This window comes from Martes martes (genome assembly GCF_963455335.1).
Source record: "Martes martes genome assembly, chromosome: 8".
Taxonomy (NCBI): Eukaryota; Metazoa; Chordata; class Mammalia; order Carnivora; family Mustelidae; genus Martes; species Martes martes.
In genome coordinates, this window is record NC_137895.1 from 39,172,889 (window position 1) to 39,200,581 (window position 27,693).

General features: G+C 39.2%; 1 protein-coding gene across 2 annotated transcripts in view; it reads right to left on the bottom strand.

The window, feature by feature from the left end:
* The window catches only part of SYT1 (synaptotagmin 1), a gene marked incomplete at both ends in the record, with an annotated part of 201,993 nt that overhangs the window by 103,132 nt on the left and 71,168 nt on the right, over nucleotides 1–27,693 (bottom strand). The window lies entirely within an intron of this gene.

Consider the following 27,693-nt stretch of genomic DNA (forward strand, 5'->3'; position numbering starts at 1 on the left):
TTTTTTTCCCATGAACTAGTAGAGGTATACCTGGAGAGTTTCCGAGTTTGGTTGCAGACTGCCACAATAATGCAAATATCACAATCATGTGAGTCAAATGAATTTTTTGGTTTCCAGTGCATATGGAAGTTTATACTATACTGCAGTCTGTTAAGTGTGCGATAGCATTGTGTCTAAAAAATGTACATACCTTAATTCTTCCCCCCAAAATGCTATCCATCAGCTGAGTGTTTACAACTTGTAATCACTCATCATAGATCACTCATCACAAATATAATGAAAAAGTTTGAAATATTTCAAGAATTATCAAAATGTGACAGAGGCAGAGATTTGTAAGCAAATACTGTTGGAAAAATGGCAGTGATAGACTTGCTTCACAAACCTTCTAGTCGTAAAAAGCTCAGTAAAGTGCAATAAAAGGAATATGCATGTACTCTCCCTGTCTACAGCTTTAATAACAATGTAAAAGTGATTGCCATGTGCCAAGTATGTGTCTTCACTTTACTTTGAGCTCCAGACTCTCTCCAACTGCCTTCTTGTCATTTCCACATTAGAATATTTCACACACATCTTTGACTCAAATTCCAAAAACTGAATTCATGATCTAGTTTCGCAAACCTGGTTCATTCTATTTCAGTAATCGCTATCAGCCTCCAACTAGTTGCTCAAGCCAGAAAACTGGGCATTACCATTGACCACAACTACTTTAGAGTTCAGATTTTATCTGTTAGAAATTTCAGAAGTGGGCTCACTTGTTTTCATCCTTACCCAATAAATCTCACATTCTGTATTAGAATATTCACCACTCTAATTGAGTCGTTGGTCATCTAGGTTATTCCAGAAGTCTTAGTTGGTCCTCTTAAATTTACTCCTGAACTATAGTGGACAGAATTACTTTTTAAATAACAAATCTCGAAATCCTGAGGTAGGTATCCTGTCTCTCTAGGGATAAAGACCGCCATCTTTACCATCAGTTATAACATGGGGTCTGGCTCCTGCTTACTCCTCAGCCTCTTCTCCTGGCACTTGCCCCCTCTGTGCTCCAGCCACATCAGTCGTCTTCATAGGATCAAATATGTCACATTAACAACATACTCAGAACCATCACATAAACTGTTCTTTTGTTTAACTCATTCTGTCCTTTTGTTCTCCCTTATGTTTAGTTAACTTTTTCTCATTTGTCAGACCTTACCTCAATATTTAGAGAGGTGTTTCCTGACTTGCCAGACTAAATAAGGCTCTTCTTATATATTCCTTAGTCGTCCTCCAATACTCTTCCTTGAAATATTGATTATAATAGTCCTATATTATAATCACTTACGGTAACTGTAATCATGGACAGCAATCATGTATTTGTATGGTTATTGCATTGTACCTCACTCCCATGAATTTGATCATCTTTGCATAGTGTCCTTTTATCTATATGCATAGTGATTGGCCCATAGAAGATGGTTAGTACATATTTATTGAGTCAAAGAATGAATATGTTTACCGAATGCTTTACTCTGTCAGAGATTACTAGCTGTTTGTCAGAATCCACTCAGAAGTGGGATTAGTAATCCATTCCACTTTCTGTGATTTGCCTAAAATGAACAACACTTAGTCTTGTACTTGATTCAGTTTACCGAACACCTAATTTATATTTTCAGTATGTCAGTCATGGTGCAAGGTACTGGGAAAAAAAGGCTGACTGAAACTTGTTCTTGTCCTTAAGAGACTTATTCTTGGCCAGGGAGAATAGGCCTAAAACAGAAGTACAACATAAAATGGCAAGTGCCATTATAGAAACATGTTTTAGGAAGAACCACTATAGAGAAGGTAGAGGAATTTGTTGTGGTTAATTTTATATGTGAATTTTGAGTGGAGGGCAGGGGATGTCAACAGAATACAGAATGGAAAGTGAGTCCCAGAAATGTTCTTGTCAAAAGATTTCTCATGCCGTAGTGTGCTGTGATGCCTGAAATACTACCATTCAAACCCTTTTATTAAAGCTTTCGATCTCTAGGAGTCTTTTAAAATGATAAATACCGTTTTGCCCCCTAGTGGATGATATGACAATCCATCATGGTATTAAATTTTAGTGGACAGTTTCTTGGGGGTATGGAAAATTTATCTGAGTGGGAATGGGCAAAAATGGGGAAGATCCTGAGTATGTCTATAATTTGGGATGCTGCTTTACTTAGAAGAGGACATAAGTGGGAATCCAGGTAAATCAATTGTATGAGGACATGTGAAGAAAGGAGATAATGGAAAACAGTTTGGAAGATATCCAAAGATAAACTTTACCAAGTTGCCTTGTCCCATTAATGTTCTCCCTATGTTAACTACATATCCTTGATTTTCTGGGTCAGGCCCGATTTTTAATATTCTATTTTCTTGTACAAATGTGACTGAGGCTCTGGGGTCGAGTGGACTCTTAATACTGGTTTCCATAATTCAAATAGGCATTTTAATCTTCTGTAGTGAAAAGTGAAATGTAGATAGCAAGTACTTTTGAAATAAGGGCAACTTATTTCTAAATAAAAATGTAAAATGACCTCTGCACTTAAAAGGAAGCATTATAAAGAAATATGTGGCAGGTGAGCCATTGATCCTCAGACATTCATTAAACAAACAAACAAACAACAACAAAAAAACAAACTACAAAAAATGCCAGGTAATCACTGGAAGGCATTGTTGGGCACTTTTCACCTTGAGAAGAGTGTTATCTCTTGTGGTGGAGGTAGGCATTTGGATGATTTCTACCTAGGCTTATACTGATAAAGCAGCATTAAATTTTTACTTATCATACTCAACAACTGCAAAGACTTTGCATCCTGACCTTTTGTCACTTGTAGTTATATTTACTGGTGCAGGCTAACTAACTTGAAAGGATACTGTGGGGTAATAAGGTCTTGGCAGAGAAAGCTCAGTAGCCAGGGTGCTGTTTTTATCCAGAGACTACTTTTCTCTTTTTAGTTCCACGATGATGATGACCAAGAGGAAGTCTGGAGGGAATGGTAGTGGCACACAGTTGGGAAACGTCATTGGCTCAGGAAGGTTTTCCTTTTCCTCCTGGTAGAGAGCTGGGTAAAAGATTCGAGATGGCGAATGCTGAGCAGACCCAAGCTGTGCCACTAAACAGCTCTAGGGGGCGCTCTAAGCAAATTCTTCTCTTGCTGTTGAACTAGATAAGGAGCACTTGCTGTATCTTTGAGGCTTACATAAGATTTACATGTGAGCCTGGGGGAACACAAAAATCAAGGAGAGGACCAAAAGGAAGGTGATAAAAAGAACTGTGGTATAGACGGGTGAGTCACAGAGAAGCTGGTGGCAGGGAAAAAAGGTACTTAAAGGCAAGATTAGGGAGGTCAGAGGGGCCAACCCAGCTTCTCCACTCTGGCTTCAGCCAGTAGTGAGTCTGTCCACAGCAAATGGGAGCCTTAAAGACAAGACAAGACAGGGAAGGAAAGCTAATGAGTTGTGGTTGGGGCGCCAAGGCAGCAGGAAAAAATAGAGAAAGGAATAAAAAGGAAAGAAAAAATTTGAAGGAGAGAGCAAAAATGTTTATCTATTTCATCTTCTATTAGAAAGAGGGCAGAAGGAAGAGATGATAAGGAAAATCAAACAACTTGGGAATGGTGAAAAAAGCAGTGGGAGGATTTTGAAAGTTTTTTTTGTGTGGACTCACTTCATAAGAGATGAGACCTGCTGCCTGGCGAGGGACTACGGGGGTGGGACCTTAATTATTAGTTCAACTGGCAAGAACCCAGGAGACGTATTTGCAGCAATTCAAATCCACAGAAATAAAGAATTTGATTTGAACTTTAGATGACAGAGAAGATGGATATAGTCTGTAGACTGTGTCAGAAAGAAATGCACAAAGCACTGAGGTGATTTCCCTGAGCAACGTAAAGCTAAGACTGTTAGTTCTCTTCAGAATTGAAACAAGAGATATAGGTTACAGCAATCTCATTGGTGCAAAAAAAAAATTTCTATGATATTTTGAAGTTCCATTAACAGCAGCAGGGAGATTTGGCATTAGGATAGGGACATAGGAAAGTGTGAAACAGAATGCCATTGAGAAGAACACGGGCACCTAGCTTCTAATTTGCTTTTAATCCAGAACAGAGATGCATTCTGGTGGTGGTTGGAAGAGCAAGAGAAGTTCTTTACATTCGTGTCAACAACTCCTATGAGAAAAAAATAATCTGAAGATAAAAAGTTGTAGATAAGAATAAGGTAGCATGAGGAGTTTAGCAAGAAGGGCATGTGTTCCTGGGTAGGTGGCCCCTAAAAGTTGCTATTGGGTACTTTTCGGGGAGATGTAGAAAACTATTATTGACTGAAAGGAATATATTAATTTTGCAATAAAGCAAGAGGGAAGTTAACACTCCAGAAGGGATTGGTTATGGGGTTGGGAGGGAGGTTGATTCTCCTTAATGGGGGGAAGAACAGCACCTAGAGCAGAGGAATGGATTCTTGGAAAGGGAACGCATGGGTTAGACTTGGGTGTGAATGTGTAATAGGAAAGACAAAAGCTGGAAAAGACGAGCTTTAAGGATGTGCCTGGCTCTCAGAGTCTTTAAGAGGAAGGAGAATGAAGATGGCAGAAATGCAAGAATCCAAGTGAAACACAACTGCCCTTTAGAAAGACTTGTGGAAATGATGGTCTCATTTGAGAACGTGTTTGAAAATAAAAAGGGCATCTATGCAGATAATGCAAAAGTAGAAAATAAAGTCCATGGCCATAAAAAGGAAAAATTATGAAAGTATTGTACAAAGCAGTATTAAAGGAGATACACACTATACAGCAGAGACATTATTACCTGAAATTAATTTCATTGGGATTTGCAAGAAATAGAACAAGAACTATACTTGAATGTTCTTCATCGCCCCAGGTTCTACTGTGCACGCTGTCTTTGAACATGCTGCTTCCTTTGCCTTGTATAAAGTCTCTCCCTTTGTTTTTCTACTGGATTCCTACTTATTTCTCAACTGTTAGTCTTTATGAGTCCTTCCCTGAGTAAGAGTTTGGTCTTTCTCCCATCTTTGTGCTTCCATGACAATTTCCAGACTCTCAGTATAGCACTTGTAATATCACACTCTACATGTCTGTTTACTTATCTGCCTCTTTCGTTAAATAAGTCCGGTGTTTTAGTCAGTTTTGTCTGCCATATGGCTAAAGGTCAGTATAAAAGCTCAGATCAAGAGAGTTTATCTTACTGTAGGAAGGGCATAGGACAGAGAAAAATAGCAATTCTTAGTTTTTGTGCTATGGTAGGAAAAGTTTGAAATTAGTTGGTCAAGACTGAGAGGGGGAAAAATAAAAAGGCTGTTATATACCCTAGTGATTGGGGGTAGGGTAGGGAGGAGGAGGTTATGTCTAGCACCGGGCTGATAAATTTTCTTGAGTTAAGAATCATTTGGATTTCTTATTAGAAGCAAAAAATGGATGTACGATTTTGGGGGGTCAAGCTTTCTAGGAGAGTAGGTATGCCGAAGACAATGGATAAAGATCCTTGGGAAAATAACTTGGCAGGCAAAAATATAGAAAAGGCAAAGAGAAAACAATTGTAATTTGGGAGGACTGCGTAGGCTTTAAAAAATGGTACATGAGTAACATCAGGAATTTCTCTAGTTTGATGTTTGAAGAGAAATTGTAACTAGATTTATATATAATAACATAATTACCTTTGAATGGTGAGAATAAAATGAGATTAAAGATATAAAAGAGCTTCATGAAATGAAGGTATTAACGTTATTTTTCTTGCTAGTTTAATAACAGTAAAATAACATTTTGAAAGTTTCCCCTACTTCTTTGCTTCATTATTGACTTTTTTTAGACATCGAGGAGCTGGATCTCGTAAAGATACAGAAGAATCCTCTGTTTCTCGAAGACGTAATAGCTGAGGTGGAATATTTGAGTTTCTAAGTAGGTATAAAAGTCAATTATGACTATGGCCATTTTGGTCCTCTCCAGGGGAGTGATAACCCTCTATAGATGGAATGCCATGGGAATTGTAAGAAACCCTTTACTCAAGATGAAGTTTTTGTGCTTACAAACATGTTGTACCTACTGGGTAGTTTCTTTCTTTTTCCTTTTCTTTTTTGTTTTGTTTTGTTTTGTTTTTTTTTTTTTAAAGATTTTATTTATTTATTTGACAGAGAGAGAGACAGAGAGCACAAACAGGCAGAGAGGCAGGCAGAGAGAGAGGAGGAAGCAGGCTCCCCGCTGAGCAGAGAGCCCAATGCGGGGCTGGATCCCAGGACCCTGAGATCATGACCTGAGCCGAAGGCAGCGGCTTAACCCACTGAGCCACCCAGGTGCCCCTATCTTTTTTTTTTTTTTTAAGATTTTATTTAATTATTTGACAGAGAGATAGAGAGTACAAGTATGCAGAGCAGCAAGCAGAAGGAGAGGGAGAAGCAGACTCCCCGCTGAGCAGGGAGCCTGATGCGGGGCTCGATTCCAGGACCCTGGGATCATGACCTGGGCCGAAGGCAGTCGCTTAACCAACTGTGCCACCCAGGTGCCCCTACTTGGTAGTTTCTTAAGGTCACTGTGAAAACTGTCATTAGATTGTGGGTAATAGAAAAAATCTTTCTCATGCATAGTCCCTTCAGTTTTTGGATACAGATGAGATTCTGTGGAACAGTGTATATAGACAAATAGACTACGAATTTGAACTTCTTCATCTTGACTATATCTAACTGACTTGAAGCAATGTGAAGTGTACTTAACTTCAGTGACTTCCTTCAGAAAACAGATTAACGTGAACAACTCAGAGGCAATAAATGAACACCCCTGATGACATCTTTCTTAATGTTGTAGTTTCTTAGTGAAGCTGTCTCATCTGCATATTACTCCCCTCCCCCCCTCCAGAGTTTTTGACTTCTATCTCTTCAATGGTGATCTTCTGTTCTCATTCACCTCTGCTTAAAGGTTGCACAGCTAATTAGTGTATTTCTCATGTAGGCCTTAAATGCATTGCATGTTGTTACAGAGGAAGTCAAGATCATCTCTAAGTATATTTGGAATTCAATTTGCAAAGATTTCACAAATTGTTCATTTTGCAGAAACAATTTCGTTTCCATCTGGTTTGTCTAGGGGAAAGTTCATTGGTGTTCATTGTTAAGAAAATCAGAACATCATTAGAGAATTCAGTGGTCTCTTGGATGTCACTAAATCACACAGTGCAAAATATACTTTATCTACAAGAGAGTATGATATGAATTTGAATGGCAGCTACTCTCGTCAGACAAACACATAAGTACATCTTACTTGCTTCATTTTGCATGTATTCAGACTGAAGGTTGGAGCAACCCTGCTGAGATGTCAGATTTTTTTAGTTATGAAAAGTACATCGCAGAATTTTGTGAGCAATGATTACTAAAGGAATTTAAGACCTATGTTATGCAATTGTTAACTCCAGGCATTTTAAACTATGATGATTTTCCTCCTTATTTGCAATGGCATTCTGGCTTTCATCTTTTGAACATATTTTTGTGAAAGAGATCTTCATACGTTTCTAGGAAACATAAACAAAAGACTTGACCCACATATTTCTGATCAATTTCACCAGATGGCTTTTATCATTTTATTAAGATTTTGTTTTATCTGTGTTTTTATCTATTATTATATGATAGCTTATTAAGGGAAATCAATGCTAATTTTTTAAAAAGTACTTTTTCAAATGTGAAATCATGTAAAATCATGTCTACCAACACTGTACCTTTAAATACTTTGTAGATTTCCATGAAATCTACCTCAGAAAAATAATAACCATTGTTCAATAAATTCTGCAAAGGGACAAATTAAGAGCCTGAGGTAATCCTTATTTCCATTGCTTTGAAATGAAAATTAATTCTTGGCAAAAAAAAAATAAAAAAAAAAAAAAGAAAGAAATCACGCAAGTATCACAAGACTCCCCCAAATCTTTCAATTAGGAGAAAGAATATGTGAAATACAAGGGATAGCATTTTGAACTTGAAACTGAAAGGAACAGTATAAAACTGTTACCTGAATAACAAGTGTTGATTAAGATGTGGAGAAAAAGACATTTTTGTACGCAAATGCAAATTGGTGGAGATGCAAATTGGTGCAGCTACTGTGGAAAACGATAAATAACAACAAAAAAATAGAATTACAATATGATCTAGTAATTCCACTGCTGGGTATTTACCCCAAGAAAATGAAAACACTAATTCGAAAAGATATATGCATCCCTATGTAATTGCAGCGGTATTTACAATAGACAAGACACAGAGGCAAGCCAAATGCCCATCCATAGATGAACGGATAAAGATGTGGGGTGTGTCTCTGTGATTTACTATTACTCAGCCATAAAAAAAGAATGGCATCTTGCCATTTGCAATATGGATGGACATAGAGAGGATAATGCTAAGTGAGATAAGTCAATCAGAGACAAATACCATGATGTGATATTTGTGTCTCTTGTGTCACATGATGTGTCACTCAGATGTGGAATTTTAGAAACAAATGAATAAAGAAAAAGACAAAGATACTGAAACACAGTGAACAAATTACTGGTTGCCAGAGGAAAAATGGGTTGGGGGATGGGTAAAATAGATCAGGGGATTAAGAGTATATTTATTGTGATGAGCACTGAAATGTATAGAATTGTTGAATCATTATATTGTACACCTGAAGTTAACATAACACTGTTAATTATATTTAAAGGCCCTTTGCAGATAATGCATTTTTTTTTTTTTTTTAGGTAGTCTGAGTCCTTGAATATTGGAAAGCATTTGGCTGGAGATGGTGAACCATAGAGACATATGACTACTTTTGTGAGAAGTTACAATAGAAGAATCTTGTAGTTTTAAGCTTATGGAGAAAAACAAACAAGTAGAGAATGTATAGTAATACAAAACAGTTAATTTGAAATTTATCCAGAATGAATTAAAGGTAGAGAAATGAACCATTGATGTTGCTTGTAGGTGAGAATGGTACAGAGTTAGGTGGCAAAACTTTCTGAAGGAAGGTGTTTCTATTATAAATTAAGAATACTTCTCCAAGTGTCCATCGATTGATCAATGGATAAAGATGTGTGATATATATATATACAATGGAATATTATTCAGTCATTAAAAAATAAAATCTGGCTATTTGCAACAACATGCATTGGAGCTAGAGAATATAATGTTAAGCAAAATAAGTCAGTCAGAAAAAGACAAATACCATATGATTTCACTCATATGTGGAATTTAAGGAACAAAACAAAAGAGCAAAGGGGGAAAAGGAGAGAGGGAGATAAACCAATAAACAGAGGGTGTGTGTGGGGGTGTGGGGGATGAGTGAAATAGGTGATGGGGAGTAAGGAGGGCACTTGTCATGATGAGCGCTGGGTGATGTACAGAAGTGTTGAATCCCTATATTGTACACTGGAAACTAATGTAACCTTGTATGTTAATTAATCTGAATTAAAATTAGAAACTTAAAAAAAAACTTCAATTGTGTGGGGGTAAAACTTAAAATTGGACAGGTTACAGAAATAAATTGGGGCAGTTTTTCCTGGGGTCTTTGAGAAAGTTTCCTATTCTTAAAATTAAGGTATATCAAGAAAGGAGAATGGACTGGAACCTAAGTCTGTATTCCTATAAGGTGTTAGGGTCACAAAACTTTTGGAGAGAGTTACTGCTGTGGTTATGACTGCAATTAGACTGCTGAGTTCAAATCTTGGCTTCTCACTTACTAGCTGTATGATCGGGGAATATTCTTAACTTCTGTGGAACTTTGTATCCTCACCAGTAAAATATAAATGATAATTAAAAAAAAAAACAAACTCTAATTCAAAGGACTATTGTGAGAATTAAGGACTTACTATATGTGCAGTGCCTACAATAGAACCTGACAGTAAGTGCTCAATATATGTTATTTTTAATTACAAGTCCTCATTTATGGATTTCAGATCTTCCCATGCCACGAAATACAGGGTAGCATTCTCTCTGGTGAGTGAACCAATTGCAGTTCAACCATGTGAAGTAACTAACTTTCCTAAGGGAACATGGCTTTTAGAACTCAGAACACAGGTCTCTTAAGCACCAAAGTCCATGTTCGTCCTTCTGTGTGATGAAACTTCTGAAATTTCGGTTTTCCTTTTATAGTGGATCATTATTCAGTGGTATTCAACTCTATGCCAGTTAGAAACCCTTAGCATAAGGTGTTATACAGGAAAAAAAAAATCACATGCAGGATTTCCCTGGTGTAAGTGTTCACAGCCAGATTCTTCATCTCCAATATTATGCATCATCTGTTAAGCAATTTGTAACTGCTTTCATATCTTCCAGAACGCACAGGAATCAGCAGACTATAGTCTCAAGGTCTTGCACAGCTATCTGCAGACTATTGAGATGAAAATGTTCCTCAGAGGAGCAGAAGCATGTCCAAACACAAGCTCCCCTATTTCCCTTCACATTACTGAGGCTGCCAGAGCTAAATACACTGACTAAAAGGAGATGTATTACACGGCCTTGAGTCAGAAGGGGTAATAAAATGTATTGCCCCTCCTCATCAGGATTTAGTGAGGTCAAAGAAGAAAAAAAGGAAAGGATAGGCTTGCTGCAAAAGAGGGGTAAATGCAAGAAAGGGATTATTTTCAGTAGCGAATTAGAAAAACACAAAAGCAAGGCCCTTTCTCTAAACAAATGATAAGGACAATCTTGGTTCTCCTGTGGCCAAAGGTCAATGGATTGTGTGATTGAAGCACCTACTGGGCTGCATGTAGTGGAGGTTAGAGTTGAAGTCTTGAATCACATAGACCTAGATTTGAAACCCTAGATGAGGGGCGCCTGGGTGCCTCAGTGGGTTAAAGCCTCTGCCTTCGGCTCAGGTCATGATCCCAGGGTCCTGGGATCGAGCCCCGCATCGGGCTCTCTGCTCAGTGGGGAGCCTGCTTCCTCCTCTCTCTCTGCCTGCCTCTCTGCCTACTTGTTATCTGTCTGTCAAATAAATAAATATTTTTTTTTAAAAAAGTTAAAAAAAGAAAGAAACCCTAGATTGCCACAAATGAGCTAGTGACCTAGGCAGATGGTTCCTTCTCCGTGAGCTTCTGTTTCTGACTGTATAAAATGGGGGAAATGATGGTGCTGATCTCAGCTAGTTGTTGAGAGGATTCAATGAGATGAGATAGGTTAAGTGTATAGAGCAGTGTCTAGAACATGGTAAATGCATAATCCCCGCTAGTTATTTTATTCTCCTCAGTAGCATTTCTATCCATAAATAATTAAGGATTTTTAAAAGTGATATTTGATCCATCTTTTTGGGATGACTACTTGGCTAGTGCCTGGTGTAGTGCCTGGCACATAACAGATACTCTTATTTTTGTTGCATTAATAGATGGAAGGACGATGCCATGTGAATGTTTATATAGACACACCACTCTCATCAGGTCTCTTATTAGATTGTTCTTGGATACATAGAAGAGCACATGGACAGTCAGGAAGGGGGCCTGAAAAGAAGTCTATGCAGAGATTTGTATGGTACCACACTTGGATCCTTCCCTAGGTTCTCCTTCTGCAGGAAGACACAGGATCTTCTCACACAGTGGGTCTTTCAAAGTCAAAGTCCACTGAATCCTACTATTGGGTCAAATGTGGGTTGGATTTTGCCTCCCACCTGACTTTTCAGCGGTCCTGAGCTTGGATCAGCACAGAAAGGAGCAGGGGGTTGCAGTGGTTTATTACCCCTGGCTGCTTAGCTGAGAAGAGTTGAAATGGCAATCAAGAAACTCCTGAGGAAGCCTGTAAATATACCAGCTTAGACCACAAGAATGAAGGCCATTTCCTGTTCTTCAGGACATTTTTTCCTATGGAGATTTTTTTTTTTTTTAAATATATGGCTTTTGACTTTAGTATTCTTCTGAATTGCTCACAAATAGACTGGTAAGGAACAGTAGAAAATAAAATGAAGCATGTTAGTTGATTATGGGTATGGTACTGTTTTGGAGATCTTACATACTATCCATAAAGCATTTAAATTAAGCAAGTTATTGGGGGCAGGGAAAGTGTACATATCTTAAATTGAAATCAGCAGTTTTAATCAATGTGTCCAAAATAGAACTTACTGTTTTTCCTTAAAATACTTCATTTATTGCTCTGTTTCTTCACTTCTTAGTCAACCAAGCTAGATTTAGAATCATTTTCAATGGTTCTCTGCCCCTACCTGTCTGATAACAAAGCTCTGTAAGAACATTTTAAAAATATTTTATTTATCTATTTATTTGAGAGGGAGCATGAGCAGCGGTAGGAGCAGAGGGAGAGAGACAAGCTGACTCTGGGCTGAGCATAGGGCCTGATGCAGAGCTTGATCCTATGACCTTGAGATCATGACCTGAGTCAAAATCAAAAGTCGGCCGCTTAACTGACTGAGCCACCCAGGTGTGCTTGTAAATACATTTCTTAAAACATTTTCAGATTAGAGTTTTCTTCACTGCCATATAGTGTTATATACTCTGCAACAATTTCCTAAATGGAGGCCAGAGACCTCAGTTAATCTTTGTATTGCTGAAGAATTAGCTTTCTGAACCACACAACTGATCCAGCGCCTGGCAGCTTTAATATCCTCCTGACTCCCAACTGTGAAACTAAAATGTTACCTCCCACATTCAAGGCCCTAAAATATTACCCTTACTTATTTTTTTGGCTCATCCCTATCCCCCCCATTATTTTCCTGCTCGCACGTACTAGATCCTAGCCAGATCGAGGCATCTTGTTCTTGAAATATTCCAAAAGCTCAGCCAGCATCCTCTGCTTGAAAGACCTTATTCTCAACTTGAATTCCTAGTCATCCTTTATAAACCACTTCCAATTTACTTTCACAGTGTCCCTCTGAACTTTCTCTTCCAGACAGCAATGTCCCTTTCTCATTACCTATGAACTCCTTGAGGGGAGAAACAAGGTCTAATTCATCTCTATAACACCTTGCTTCAACATGGAATGATCTTTAGATGTGTGTTTGCTGAATTACATCATCAGGTTAATGAAAAAAAGTCCTCCACAAAGGAGGCATTTCCTTTGCTGATGTGATTCCATTTGAGATTAAAGGTAGAAGGTATAAAACCTGTAGTTACTTATTTAGGCAATTAGTACACATAATGGACTGATGGCTGGGAAGAAACAAGGCAAGGGTCTTTGTGGAATGTGCCACCTGGAGCCTCGGCTTTGGAGTCAGACTGACCTGAGCTAACATACAAACTCAGTAACTTAATAGTCCTGTGACTTTTGGGGAGTCCCTTCACTATCCCTTTGTAAAGTGGTGGTAGCGATACTTCCCTATTATGTGGGATGGCTGTGGATATCAAACAATATGGACAGCCCAGAATAGAGTGCTCTTAATTTTAGTAGAGAAACTTAGAGAGGCGCCTGGGTGGCTTAGTTGGTTAAGTGTCTGATCTTGATTTTGACTCACGTCATGATTTCAGATCAAGCCCAGCATGGGGCTCTGACCTGGGCATGAAGCCTGCTTAAGATTCTCTCTTTCCCTCTCTACCTCACCCCACACACTCTCTCTTAAAAAAAAAAAAAAAAAAAAGGAACTTTTTTTTTAAACTTAAATAAAAGTTTAAAAATTGGGTGGTATATCAATCGTACTTCTGAACAGACAGAAAAAAACAAGTGCTGGCAGATACATGAAAGAAATGTAGAGGTTTATTATAATAGGATATAGCCTAAATTGTCAAGCTTGGAGTTGTGTCCATAGAACATTCTAGGTAACATATAATAGCTCTGTGTAATGTACAAATGATTATAAAACACCTACCTATAATAACCATTTTATAGGGAAATCTTCATTTTCCTCATAATTGGATTTGTGGTTGCAACACTTGAAATACTACAGCTCAAATGGAAAAGACAAGCTATTATACCAGCCACTTCGGTCATCCGATCCCTGAGTCATTGTAACATATTTTCTTTCTAGGTTCAGCAGCATCTCCTGACTGTGTACAGATGGCATATTTATTGGTGCCATTGGCAGGGTTTTGGGAGGGGGGGGATCTGAAGAAGTCTCTGAAATAAACACAACCATTAGGATTTGAAAAAGCCACTTGACGGTCATCCATTTAAAAGCTATTACCAATCAGCTGCCTCTTGCAGGCAAAGAAAAAAAATCTGTGTTGAAGATACTTGAAATCAGAGATTAGCCAAGAGATGCTCTTTCATTTCTAAATAGAGCCAGGATGTCAAACATCTCTCTAGTTTCTCTAAAGACAAAATCTCTCTTCAGGATTTTTTTTTTTTTTTTAAAGGGACGAAATGAACTAAAGCAACCACCCCTCCCCGCCATAGTTTGCTATAATAATATTGTGCACCTCTCTTCCCGGGTCCCCAGATGCATGCAGCCAGCTGCCCTGCTCTGGTGAGCATGTCTCATTCTGCTTTGCCACTTGGCTCTTCCTCAGTTCCTGCCTGATCATATTTCAAAATGTCATTCATGTTTATGCAGGCCCGTGCACAAAACAAAATTAATTTAACTCACAACGACGTGTTAATATTATTACTTTTGACACCATGGAAAACTTATTAACTATAGCTTGTCACAGGCCTCTCAGACTGAATAGCCCAACGTAGGGCGTGCAGAGGAAATGTAATGTGATCAACCTTGTAAAAAGCCCAAGTAGTTGAGTTTTTTAATAATTATGCTAAAATTAACTCTCCGTGAATGGCAAGAAGAACTCTGTCCCATTTTGTTGGACTGCACTCTCAGGAAATGTTTCATGACACATGATTAAAGCTTTACGTATTTTTTTCCCCTTTATCAGTAAGTAGCATCTTTGTATTTTAAAGAGGTAGTAGGCAATTTAACACAAATAGTTATTGTGTAAATTATAATTGCCCAAGACTGTAAATGAAGGAAAAGAAGAAAAGGGAGCTAGTATTCATTTCATGCTTACTAGTTGTGGGTGTTCTCATGTTCCTGCATCTTATTACCATGGCCTGTGATGAGGTTTTTTTTTTTTTTTAAATTGAGGTATAATTGACATTGTGATAAGGTTTTGTATTCTCCATCTGATGCATAATAAAATTAAAAGCTTAAGAGGCTAGCTGACTTCTGTTGGCACAGTTCACAAATGGGAGAGGCACTTGGAACCCAGGTCTACCTGAGTACAAAGACCCTTCTTCCTATAGGAGCCTTCTGCAGCCACACTAAGTCATAAAGAAAAATGGAAACCATAAGCCTTACATGAAATGGACCATATTTTCTCTGCTTTTCATAAACTCTAGGTTTCTTGGAAATGACTTTATAGACATTTTTCAATTACTCAAAGCTGGCATTTACAAAGAGACCTGAAGTTGGTATGGAAAAGGTAATAACAAGCTCAAAGATCAGTTCTGTTTTTTGGTATGAAATTAGGTGCATAACAGTATTTTTCCTGTTCAGTATCTGATGGTCTGTTTTACTACATCCACCCAGAATGGGATGACAGTTTTTCTTTTTAGCCACCACACAGCTTTTCCCCACCAAGAAGGTGTTCCGTGTTACACTTTGAAACTGTGTTTTACAAAGTGACGCAGTAAATCCTGGGATGCCTCCCTCTGTGAGCTTCTGGTAGGACAGCCCAGAAGCCCAATGTCCTTAGCTACCAGAAATAGGCTAAAATCTTCCAGAAATGCATGAATAATTTGGGTTCACCCAATCCTTGGCTCCCCCTAATACTTAAGGGAGGTTCAGATGTTCTAGGGAAAAACCAAACTGTTGTGGCCAGGAGAAGGGAGGACAGATTTGATGGCTACTTATCCTAGAACTTAGCCGGCATTTTAAATGCAGGTTTTTTAAAATCCACACTTCAGGGAAGTCTTTTAGGTCAATAGGATTTTGTGATGGTATCTCAAAGGCCTTGAAAGCCTTTTAACAATATATTTGCTGCTGCTGTGACCCAAGGTATAAGCCTTCATCTTGTTATTTTGCCCCATTCCTTTGTGGGGCATAGCAAAAATCACCATAGAAACTTCTCTTTGCTGGCCAAGATTTTATTTCAGCCATACAGCTTTTCTTAGCCCTTTCCAGATTTCCTACTTTATGTGTGTGTGTAGGGCATAAGTGATGCTTCCGTGGGGTTTGGGCTCTGCAGTACTACGGGGGTCCTCTGGGTCATATTTTTAAATGTTGGTCTGTTTTTGATCTTCCTGTTTGCTAATGATTTCATAGGGGCAAATACTGAATGCTTTCTTGGAATAATTTATAGGAAAATATCTGGGACAAGCTAATTTGGGACAAGGGAAAGGAAATCATTAGCTGAACATAAGCTAACATGGAAGCCCATTCATGTGTTTATATTGCAGCTGGTATCAAGGTATTTGGAGGTATTTGGAGCAGAAAAGGGAATGGAGGAGGGCTTAGGTGAGTTGATCCCCATTTTCTTACAACTCATGGTAGAGCACTTGAAAACTGTTCTGAAATCAGAATGTACTAGATTGAATTATGAAATGTAATCATTTATTATGTCAAGTGTGTTGCATGTGTGTATTTATACTTATATATGTATGTTAAAAAGGAGAACAAAAATACCTTTGGCATCCTAAGACCATACTCTCACTTACAGAGACCCCCAAATTACCTCTGTCCATATGCAAATATTAAAAAGACCCACAACTAAGGCATATATATAAATTTGATCTTTTGCTTTTTCTGCCTAACATACAAAAGCATTTTTTCCATGTAATTATGTCTAATGGCTATCTACTATTCCACTAAGTGGTAGTTTATACGTAGCCATTTTCTTACTGTTGAAGGCTGAGGGCGTTTTGCCATGTTGAAATAAGTTAGCATAGGACGGCATCCACGAATATGAATATCTACCTAGTTTAGATACGATGGCCAGAGGCTCAGCTTGTTAGTGCTTCTGTCTGCAAGAACTCTTTACTATGTGAAATCTCCCATCTCTGGACAGATTTTTTTTTTTTCCTGCAAGTAACCCTCATTAAACATAAAGAAAAAAAAATATTTTTACCTGGTACCTTTCCTCACAAGGTACCTGGTAGGAAAGTCAACACGACATGACTCCTGTTTTTATTGCATTTGTCTAACCTTCTGTGGAGACTGTGCTGTCCATGGGCATGGGCCCAAGAAAGCAAGCCAGGGGCTGATGTATGGAAACCCAGTTTGCTAAATCAGCTCCCCAAATCTATCACTGTGGTCCAGAGCTTTGGAATCAGTATCTGGCCATTTTTCATTGTCAGAAATTGATAACTTTGAAAGAGACTAAAAACCCAAGTACCAAAACCGTTGTTTGTCAAAGTGATCGTAGAGAGTATGTCCTACTGGGATAGGGCTTACGAAAACGCAGGGAGAGATAGGAAATTAAAAAAAAAAAAAAAAAAAGTCCATGTAAGCCATGATTTAGATTGATGCCATAGCTCTGTTTCTCTCATGCCTTTGCTTTTTAAACACCCTCTTTGATGAATCACCAGACTGCTAGATCCCACGAGAGATCACCTTGTCTGTTCCCTTACTGCGAGCAGAACTACAAACCCATGTCCCAATTCTTATTTTTAAAAACCCTCCAGAGATCTAGGCTCTTTCAGATATCTGTTTCAACACTGAACACTGTAGATAGGGTCCTTCTGGGTTTCCATGTGTCATCTGAATGCCCTTCTTTCACTGGTTTCAGAAGGTCATTCTAAGCTGGCTCAAGTGGATATTTGAAATGGATACGAATTACTCAGTTCCCTCACTCTGAGAAAGAGATTCTGGTCCTTTTATGAGAGCCCAAATCCGATCAGTGACTACCATCGAGGCCAAAGTCCCAAGACGTGAAGGAGGGCAGAATTTGGTTCAGAAGCACAGGGCTGAGTTCCCACAGGCCCTAGCACATATGAAAAAATCATGCAAATGTGAGTTAACATTCATAATAGTCACCATGACACTCAGAAAGAAAGAGATCAATTATCTTAAACTCCTTACTGGCTTAATGATCTACATTTCAGGGGACAAATGTAAATTAAGACAAGTCAAAATATATGGGACATGAAAGATCATCCAAACGGATGCAGCCTTTTAAGTAAGAAAGGAATCTCAGAGCTTCTTAATCGGAAGGATGAGGCATAGAAGATGTCAGTAGCAGTTTCTGTTTGGGGATAGATTAGTCCTTCCCTGTCACAGTCTCAGAATGTGTTTGAATAACTTAGGTCTTAAACTCTTTGAGAGAGTGGAGCTTAACATTTACACAGTCTTGGTTTAGGTTTGCCAGAGCTTGCACTGAGGATATGATTTCCGTGCTCAGTTCTGAAGTCAGGTGCATATGATTTTATCCAGAAAGGCTGCAGCCTGAAGCCTTTTCTTAGAGAATGTTGGCAGGGCTGGACAGGATGGTGCGAGACAGCCGGTCAGCACCTGGGCTGCAGACAGACAGTACTCTGCACTCTTCCCCCATCTGCTCCCGCCTCTGCTTTCCACTTGGCTCCGTGGCAGTATAACTAACGGCTGGGCAAGTGGCTCTGTGCTCCACTCGGAGATCACTCTGTGTCCCAAGCATTGTCTTCCTGTAGAAATTACAGTGACAGGCTGCTTTTTGCTTCCAGTTACTTAAGTTCTAGCCCAAGGCACTGAATTCATTAGATGTGGAACATGAGGATCTGAAAGGAGGCTTGTTTCTTGAGACTGTGTACTGGGTCTTGCCATGAACTCATCCTTGGTGACTTGTAGAACACATCCTGGTGTGAGTACTTCTCTCAGGCTCAAGCCAAATGCCCCAAATAGCAGCTCTGCCCTAGATCAGCCTTGTTAAAAAATTTAGCTACGTATCAGCTCTTTTCTATTTTCAGGTTTATTCCTGTTGTATTTGGACTAACAGTGACTGAGATAAAGAATTTCCTTTTACTTTACCACACCTGGAGTGGACGAACAGGAACTCAGACTTGCATGTAGTTTAAAGAGGCACCATTCTGATACTGATTGCTTCTTTTTAATCCACTTTTTAAAAGATATTTATTTATTTTAGAGAGAGCTTGCATGAGTGGGAGCAAGAACAAGTAGTGGGAGGAACAAAGGGAGAATCTCCAGCAGACTCCAAGCTGAGCATGAGCTCCACGTGGGACTCGATCTCATGATCTGAGCCAAAATCAAGGGTTGGGTGCTTAGCTGACTGAGCCACCCAGGCGCCCCTCATTCCATTTTTTTAAAACAGAAAAGGCCACCAGAGGCATGTGTTGCTGCCTGTGAGTTCATTACCAGCGTCCCTTATACATTCCTCTAATCATCCCTAACTCCCAGTGCTAGGAATTTGATGTGAACTTCTTGCTCTTAAAGAAATTAAAAGTAGAAGAAATAAGAATTAATGTGGACTTTTTGGAGCAAATCAAACCATTGATTTTAATGTCTGGTCACTGCTTCTTTGTTATGTGATTTTTGGACAAGTGTTTTAGCCCCTGTGAGCCTCAGTTTCTTCATTTGCAAATGTGGCTAACTATCACATAGTGTGTGGGATTTCACTGAGCTAATGTACTTACTTGCTTCGCATTTAAATTGAATTTGTAAGTTATTTTTCCTCCCAAGCAAAGTGATGAGCAATTGGAATGCTCATTAGCAAATTAGAGAATTTCTGAAGAGGGAGTACAAGCTAGCAGGGGGAAGTGGCTGGGTTTGGGGGCTTGGGGCTGTGGTGGTGGTAGTGAGAATCAAGGTGTCCAGAAATCACCTGATACAGATGGTGCTAGATCTGGTTTCCTGCACAGGCAGCAACTGATACGGAGCTTTGGAAGTCGTGATTGAAAATGGCACCAGCGACTGCTCATTTCATACAGGCTAGTTACCCCACTAAAATTCAGACCTGACATAAAAAGTGTTTAAAACTTTGGCTAAGTTGTATGTGAAACTCTTTAAAGTAACTCCTATAAAGATGGCATGAAAATCTCCAGGTGGGAATGCTACAATGTCATCTTCAAAATAGGAAATATTTGGATTTGAGGAAAGAAAAAATTGGGTATGGGATGGCATACATTTACTAATCATCTGGTTTTGTAAGATGTAGCTCATGCTTTTTCTGTCCTCCTTTCCCTTTTTCTCATAAGAGTTAGAGTTTTGAAATGGAAATCTAGGAGGGTAGTCAGTCCCACATTTCAAATTGTATTATTTTATAGGGGAAATCATCCATCTTTGGCAGCTTGCTCTTTGAAAATGATTTTAGCAATGACCAAAAATTGTATAATTCTGCAGATCTTGGTATCTGATTTTCCCCATAGGGTGTTAGTAAGGAGCTTCTCCTATTGCTTTATGAATCACAGGGGCTTAGAGAACTTCAAGCATATTAAGTATCTTGTTTTGGAAAAAAAAGTTTCTTACATTCAATTGAATCTAATTAAACATTGTTTGGAGAACATTAAAATGTTTCCTTAATCTTTAGTGTTTTATGCATGATTACAATGTAGGCCATCTAGCTCCCTGTTCATTCTCATACTTGCTATAAGGAAAGGCAGTGAAAGACAGGGAAGCAATGATTTCCTATTTCCAGGAACTTGCAGCATAACAGAATGGAACAAACCAGAGGATGGGATGGGGAGACTTGGGAGCAGAAACCTGGGGATTTTCTGTTGGGTCTTTCCCAGGTCTCTCTGCCACAGACAGACTGACCCAGAAAGTTTGGGAGCATCTCAGAATAAGGAGAGGTGTCGAACTGAGGCAGGCATCGTAGCCTCCCTCACAGAGCATGGTAGTGGCCTGGGAGCTGGAAGGGAGACAAACTGTAGGGCATATGCAGTGTGTTTGTGTGTTCATAGATTAAAATATCCCTATCACAGGCCCTATAACCTCTTTCTCAGAGGCTATCTAGCATAAAGGATGTTTTTGCAGTCAGACAAAAGTCTGGTTTCAGTTATCCCATTAGCTATAGGACCTGGTGTGATTTTTAACTTCTCTGTTTTGGCTTCTTTGTCTATAAATTTGGGATAATAAAAATACCTACTCATAGTGTTGTGGTGAGGAGTAAATGAGCTACCATATTTAGCACAGTGCCTGGCTCATATAAACACTGGAGATGGGAATTTAAATATGGTAAGTGTTGTCCTACCTGATTTTTCTGGGTAATAGAGCTTTGCAAATAGTGTACCAAAGAGAAACATGAATGACTTTTTGCCCCTTAAAATTAGGCAAGTCTACCGTGACACGCAGGTTCTAGAGCCTTCGTGTAATTTTCAAACATGGCCTCAATATAAACAAAATAGCAGTATGATAGTGCTTGGAAAGTCAGTGACCTCAAACAGAGCGTACATCTCTCCTCAGAATCTAAGTTAAACATTGATGTTGATTTTATATTAGGCAAGTATTTCAAAGACTGTCTGCATTCCCTCTTTATGACTTAAGCTGTTGAAAAATGTGTTCTAAAATCAAAACATAGAACTCCAGACTTGACCTATTTTAAATTCTAATCTCAACTTTATTTTTATTTTTTGACCCTGAGATACAATTAAGAACAGACTATTCCTGACATGCTGGTTCCAGAAAGACATTGCCTCCCTCTTCTCTCCTTGAACACTAGCAGAAAGTGAAACTTCAGGGGAGTACATTGTCAGAATATTGATTTATTTATGTAGAAATAACATCTTGAACTGAAGAGTAGTTCATTAACTTTTGGTAAACACAACCTCTCACCACATGCCAAAGTGTCTGAAACTTATAGCCAAGTCTTCTCATTCTCTAAGTATTTAAAAAAAAAAAAAAAAAAATTGTCTGAGGGGCCTTGTGCTTTACTCTGAAATGCTCATCCCTATGCTCTGGTGTTCCCTGAAGTCCAGAAAATTGTCCTTGAGCATAAACTATGTTCCACATGAAAAAAAAATACTGATTTTTGAAGTTACTTTCAGAAAGGATGTTGAAAGCAAGGCTCATTCTAGGATGAAAGGCATCACTTCTAAGAACACCGCCCTCTAAGCATTTTAAAATGCATATGCGGATGGTTTGCTCACGGCTGGATTTGCTGGGGTTTGGGTTCACCTGGTAGCCCAGGCTCTCCTGTTTTCCACGCCAGAATTTGCCTGCTCCTGGAGCCCAGCAGAAAGACACTCCAGTGAGCACTCTGCCGTACATTCCTGGCCATCTCAGGAGACAATAATCGCACATTATTAGTGACTTGAGGGACATTAAAAGTGGAACAAAAAAGTAAACTAAATGGTTTCTTTGTCCCCGGAGTTCCTCTTGTGAAGAGATAAAGAACAGGGAAGAGAGGAGATAAGGGAGCAGGAGACAACAAGTGCCAGGATTGTTCTGTTTGAAGTGGACCCACCGAGAATTCTTCCATCAGCTTTCCCAAAAACTTAGGTGCCATTCCACTTTGCCTGAAGGCACTTGAAATCTGGAAAGGGGGGGGGACAGGAATGGCCCAGCGATACTGAGACTGTCACTGGCCCCACAGTAAGAGGGAAAAAAGTCCCGTAATTGTTAAACAGAACTGCAAAGGATAGATTTTGCCCCATAAAACAAAGTGATTCATTACTCAGTGTATCCATTTACTTTAGGAATTTATTTGGCATTAAACTTTTCTTTTTCTTTCCTTTTTTTTTTTTTTTTTTTGAGAGCGAGAGAAAGAGCACAAGGCAAGTGTGGGCAGGGGATTTGGGGCAGGGAGGAATAGAGGGGGAGGGAAAGAGAGAATCTTAAGGCGACTCCATGCCCAGCACATAGCCTCAGGTGGGGCTTGATCCCACAACCCTGAGATCATGACCTGAGCCAAAATCAGATGCTTATCTGACTAAGCCACCCAGGCGTCCCAACATTAGACTTTTTAAGGCCACATATTACAGGATTACATTGATAGGCAAAGTCTAGAATAGGCAAATGCATAGAGACAGGGAATAGATTAACAGCGGCCTCTGGATGAGGGGTAGGAATGGGAGTGATTGCAAATGGGCATGAAGTTTCTTTTTGGGGCGATGGAAATATCCCAAAATTAGGTTGTTTTAGTGGTTGCATAACTATTTAGTACACACTATTAAAAAAAAACAGTTTTCAAATGTAAAATTACATACTCTATTTTACATTTTTCATAGAAAGAAATGAAGCTTAGAAAGTTGATGGGATTTGGAAGCAGAATTACATCCTCACTTGACACATTCCATGCTTTTTCTTGGGCGCTCACTCTTACGATGTGCCAAAGTATGAAATACTTCCCTTGGAAGGAGCTCATACTCCACCTGCATAGTTAACAAAACAGGCAAACCAGGCATCTTTCCATGTATGAGCGTTATGTGGCTAAGCAGTTACACTTGCAGAACAGGGTTGCATGTAATGAGGTGCCAAGTGCGTGGCATAGCATAGATAATACACTGTCAAGGTCAAGGATGAAAGTGAGCTGAGCATCATCAAGGAGGCTCCTTAAAGTGAGAAGATACTATTGAATCCCAGATAGTAAATATCCCAGTACATTCCTACATGGACTGTTACCCGGCGTGCTGGTCACTTTAGCTTAAGAAAGCACAATACATACTCCTCTGTATGAACTAGCAGTGCTGGGTGAAATGAAAGCATGTGTCCACAGAAAGGTGGGCAAGTACATTGACAGCAGCTCTGTTCATCATAATTCAAAACTGGAAACAACCCCAAAGTCCATCAACACAAAAATGGGTAAATTGTGGTCTCTTCATGCACTAGAACACTAAGTTATAAGGAGAGAACTGTAGCATGCAGCTGTATGAAGGATCCCAGAAACATCTGGACCAAAAGAATGTGGACCCAGAACCGTAGGATTCCATTTATATGTAGTTCAAAACAGGCAAACTAAGCCATGGTGAGAAAAAGCAGAACGAATTACCTCTAGGCGCTGGGGACGTGGGACTTTTTCGGGGGTAAGAAACATTCTGCAGCTTGCCTGCAGTGGTGATTATACTGGTGGACAAAACTGTGAAGACACGCTGAAATGTACATTTCATAGGAGTGTGTTTATTATGTATCATGTATTATGTATCAGTTTCTACCTCAAAAAATGCATAATGTTGCGAGAAAGGGCCCAGAAAAGAGTGACTAAATGACTGCGGGGAATCTGAGAAGCTCTGGTGTACAGACAGACTGTAAAAGGATTAGTCTTCATATTTCAAACAATGTTTATATGTCAGGAGAATTAAGACTAACACTTCCTACCCCGTGGGGTATAGACCAGCAGACAATGGCTTTGGAATCAAACACTGGTGTCTGTATCCTGGGTTCTCCCTGGCTAACCACGTGGCCTGCGCATAGGTCTGCATTCTTTCCAACCCAAGGATGTTAGTGTTGACCTTATATCAAGAGCCATGTGGTGAGGAGCATGATCTTGGAGACAAATGTTATGGTTCAAAGGGAAACCAGAATATTTTGAGGAAACCTCTCTAAACTTTTCAAACCATATCAGGAAAGAACCAACAGTGTATCCGAGTGCTATTTCAAATGGGGCTGTGGATCAACCTCAAACATCAGGCTTCCTTATTTAGGGTTTCAGTGCTTGAAACACTTCTGAAAAAACTGCTTTCCTGAGATAAAATTCACCTAACATAAAGTTCACCCTCTTAAATTGTCTAATTCAGTGGATGTTGGTATCTGCAGAATTGTGTAACCATCACCACTCTCTAATTTCATTACCCCACAAAGAAACCCATACCCATTAGCGGTCATTCTTCATTCCTCCCCTCCCACCCTCCAACTCCCAGCCTTCGGCCCCTGTCAGTCTGCTTTCTGTCTGTGGATTTGGCTCTTCTGTTTCATCTGTATTGTAGCCTGTATCAGTGCTGCATTGCTCTTTGTGTGTGTGGCTGAATAATATTCTGTTATATGCATATAGCATGTTGAATTATTTACCAGCTGAAAGAAGTTTGAGCTCCTTCTGATTTTTGGCTGTTAAAAAACACTGCTGTGAACATTCTCATACAATTTTTTGTTTTTGTTTGTTTTGGTGGTGTGTGTGTGTGTGTGTGTGTGTGTACATGTGCCTCCATTTTTCTTGGGTATACACTTAGGAGGTGAATTACCTCCCCCCCGCCCCATTGTCATTTAGGACCTCTTTTCATACTTCACAGTCTCTCAGACATGGGGTCTAAGCTCAGACCCCATGAGCTTGTTTGTTTGTTTGTTTGCTGACAAGGAAAGAAGGGGACTGGTCTGTGTTTCCAACAATAAGAATAACATTTACTCAGAGTTTATTAGGTGCCAAGAATTGTTCTAAGTACTTCATGTGAATGATCTCATTTAGAGTGTATCAGCTTATGCAGGTGGGTAATAACCCATTTTAAGGAAGGGTTAAGCAACACTGATACTTAAGTGGAGTCATGGTTGGGTCCACATAGGCTGAGTCCAAGGCCAGAGCTTCAATCTCCTCTACAGTGCCATGTCACCATAAAAGTATAACTGTCTAAGCTTAGTGGGTCTTCTTTACCGTTGTATTTCTGAAAACTGGCATCGTCTCTGGCTAATAAAAGGGACTTAATACATACATGCTGAATAAATAAAAATAAATGAATTAAAGTAACTCAAAGCAATTTGGAGACTCTTGTTCATAAAATTCATAAAAAACTTTTAGCCTTGTTTAAAACAAGCAAGTGTGGGTGTGGATGCTCCTTCTTTTTGATCTTTTAGTTATTTAAGCTGGTGTTTCTCAGCGAGTTCTCGTTCTCCTTTTTTCTGTAGTACTCACAGTACAACTCAACTGCTGACATTTCATCTACTTACAGAGTAACAGATTGTAATGGATTACGGATTTCACAACACAAACATTTGGCCTGCTCAGAGTGAGGTAGGAGTGAGACAGAAGGTAAAAACATTTAATTTGAAGAATTCACAAACAAGATAATAAAAAAAAGTTGCAAAACATATGATGAACTCCCCAGAAAGGATTACATTGTAAAGGATCCAAATGTGGGGAAGATGGAGGACACGACAGAGTAAGACATTCTCCTGTATTGATCATGTTGCTTCCCACTCAAGAACCTCTTCACTATTTCAATAATAAACCTGATACAGGCAAGACTGTTCTTACCTATGTCATTTTCCCCATTCTTTTGTTTTCTGTTTGTTCCCCTTTCAACTCCCACTCTTCACTGGTGCTCTACCAATCTATATTCAAAAATCTGTGCTTCTAAACTACTCTACTCTTCTTTACTCAAAATTCAACTGAAAACCCTTATATTGTTTGAGTTAAAAGAAAACCTAACCCTTACATCAGTTGCTATTAAAACAATTGGATTCCTTCATATTATATGTGTCAGAACCTGTATCTCCTAATAATTTTTCCCATAGTGACGCATGTGAGAGACCCCCCAATGATGCTAATACTCGCAACATTTTGGCCAGAGTCAGAATACAAAGCTTACAAGAACATCCATCCTCTTCTTTTACCACAGTAACTAAAATTGCTTTTCTCCATTTGATTATCCATTCCTACAGAACACTAAAGAGTTTACGGCCATTTCAATAAAACGTACCTTGGGAAGACAAAAAGAAGCCACTATTGAGAAAAGAATATACTGTACACTGAGAGAGACTCCTGGAGGGAGAAGATAGAATTCAAAAGATTTTGGGGTACCATATAAGCAGTATGGGACAACTGGGCATCTTTCAAAGATGACTTCCCTGAAGGTGGTATAACTCAGGATGTATGTTTGATAAAATTCTCATCTCATTCTAATTTGTTCAGTTCACTTGGAAATATTTAAGCACTGTGGGTGTTCCAGGTGCAGTGATAGGCTCTGGAGATAAGGTGTGTGAGACCGCATCCATGTACTCCCTGAGCTTTCGTCGGCTGAGTGGCTATATGGCAGAGTAGAGAGAAAGTGGGCTTGTGATTCAGGCAGACCTGCGTCTAAACCTGTGCTCTGTTGTTTGTTTTCTGGGTGGCACTGGGCAAATTATGTTTTCTTTTTTTTAAAAGATTTTATTTATTTATTTGACACAGAGAGAGAAAGATGATCACAAGTAGGCAGAGAGGCAGGCAGAGAGAGTGGGGGAAGCAGGCTCCCTGCTGAGCAGAGAGCCCGATGCGGGACTCGATCCCAGGACCCTGAGACCATGACCCGAGCTGAAGGCAGAGGCTTAATCCTCTGAGCCACCCAGGCACCCAAATTATATTTTCAAATATGTGGAACAGGGAGAAGAAGAGTTACCCCACAGGACTGCCCCAAGAATTACATGAAATAATGTGAGAGAAGCAGTTAGTAGAGTGTTTGGCACAGATGTGGGTCTGGCTTTCCTAGTCCAAGTCTTGTCCTTGGGAAGAACAAGGTTCACTTAATGACCTGAGTCTAGATTCGTCTGTCTGACGTTTAAGAAACACGCTGTCAGCACACTGCATCGTTCACTCTCGTTTATCCAGTTGCAGGGTATCTGTTCAAGCGCGCACTTCACTCTTTGCTGGGCCTGGTGTTGGCAGTCTCAGCTCTGTAAATCTGCTCTTGCTGACCTTTTTTCACTTCTGGAGGGCATTCTCCATTTCTTTCTGCCTATTCCAATTCTCCATTTTAACGGCTGGTTCACTTTTTTTCAGTCTTCAGTGGCGCCTCCCTGTCCATGCCTTTTCTTGTTGCTTAAAACATATGGTACATTTGAATTTATACTTCTTACTCTGCTGTTCCCGAAGCTTTTATTATTTTACCTTATAAAGTTTTGTTACTATTATTGTCACTTCCCATATGTGAGTGGGAATTTTTTGTTTTATATACTTTTGTTTTATAAAAAAACAAAATTTTTTGTTTTATATACTTCATATACTTTATAATATATTTTTATACTAATTGCATAGATAC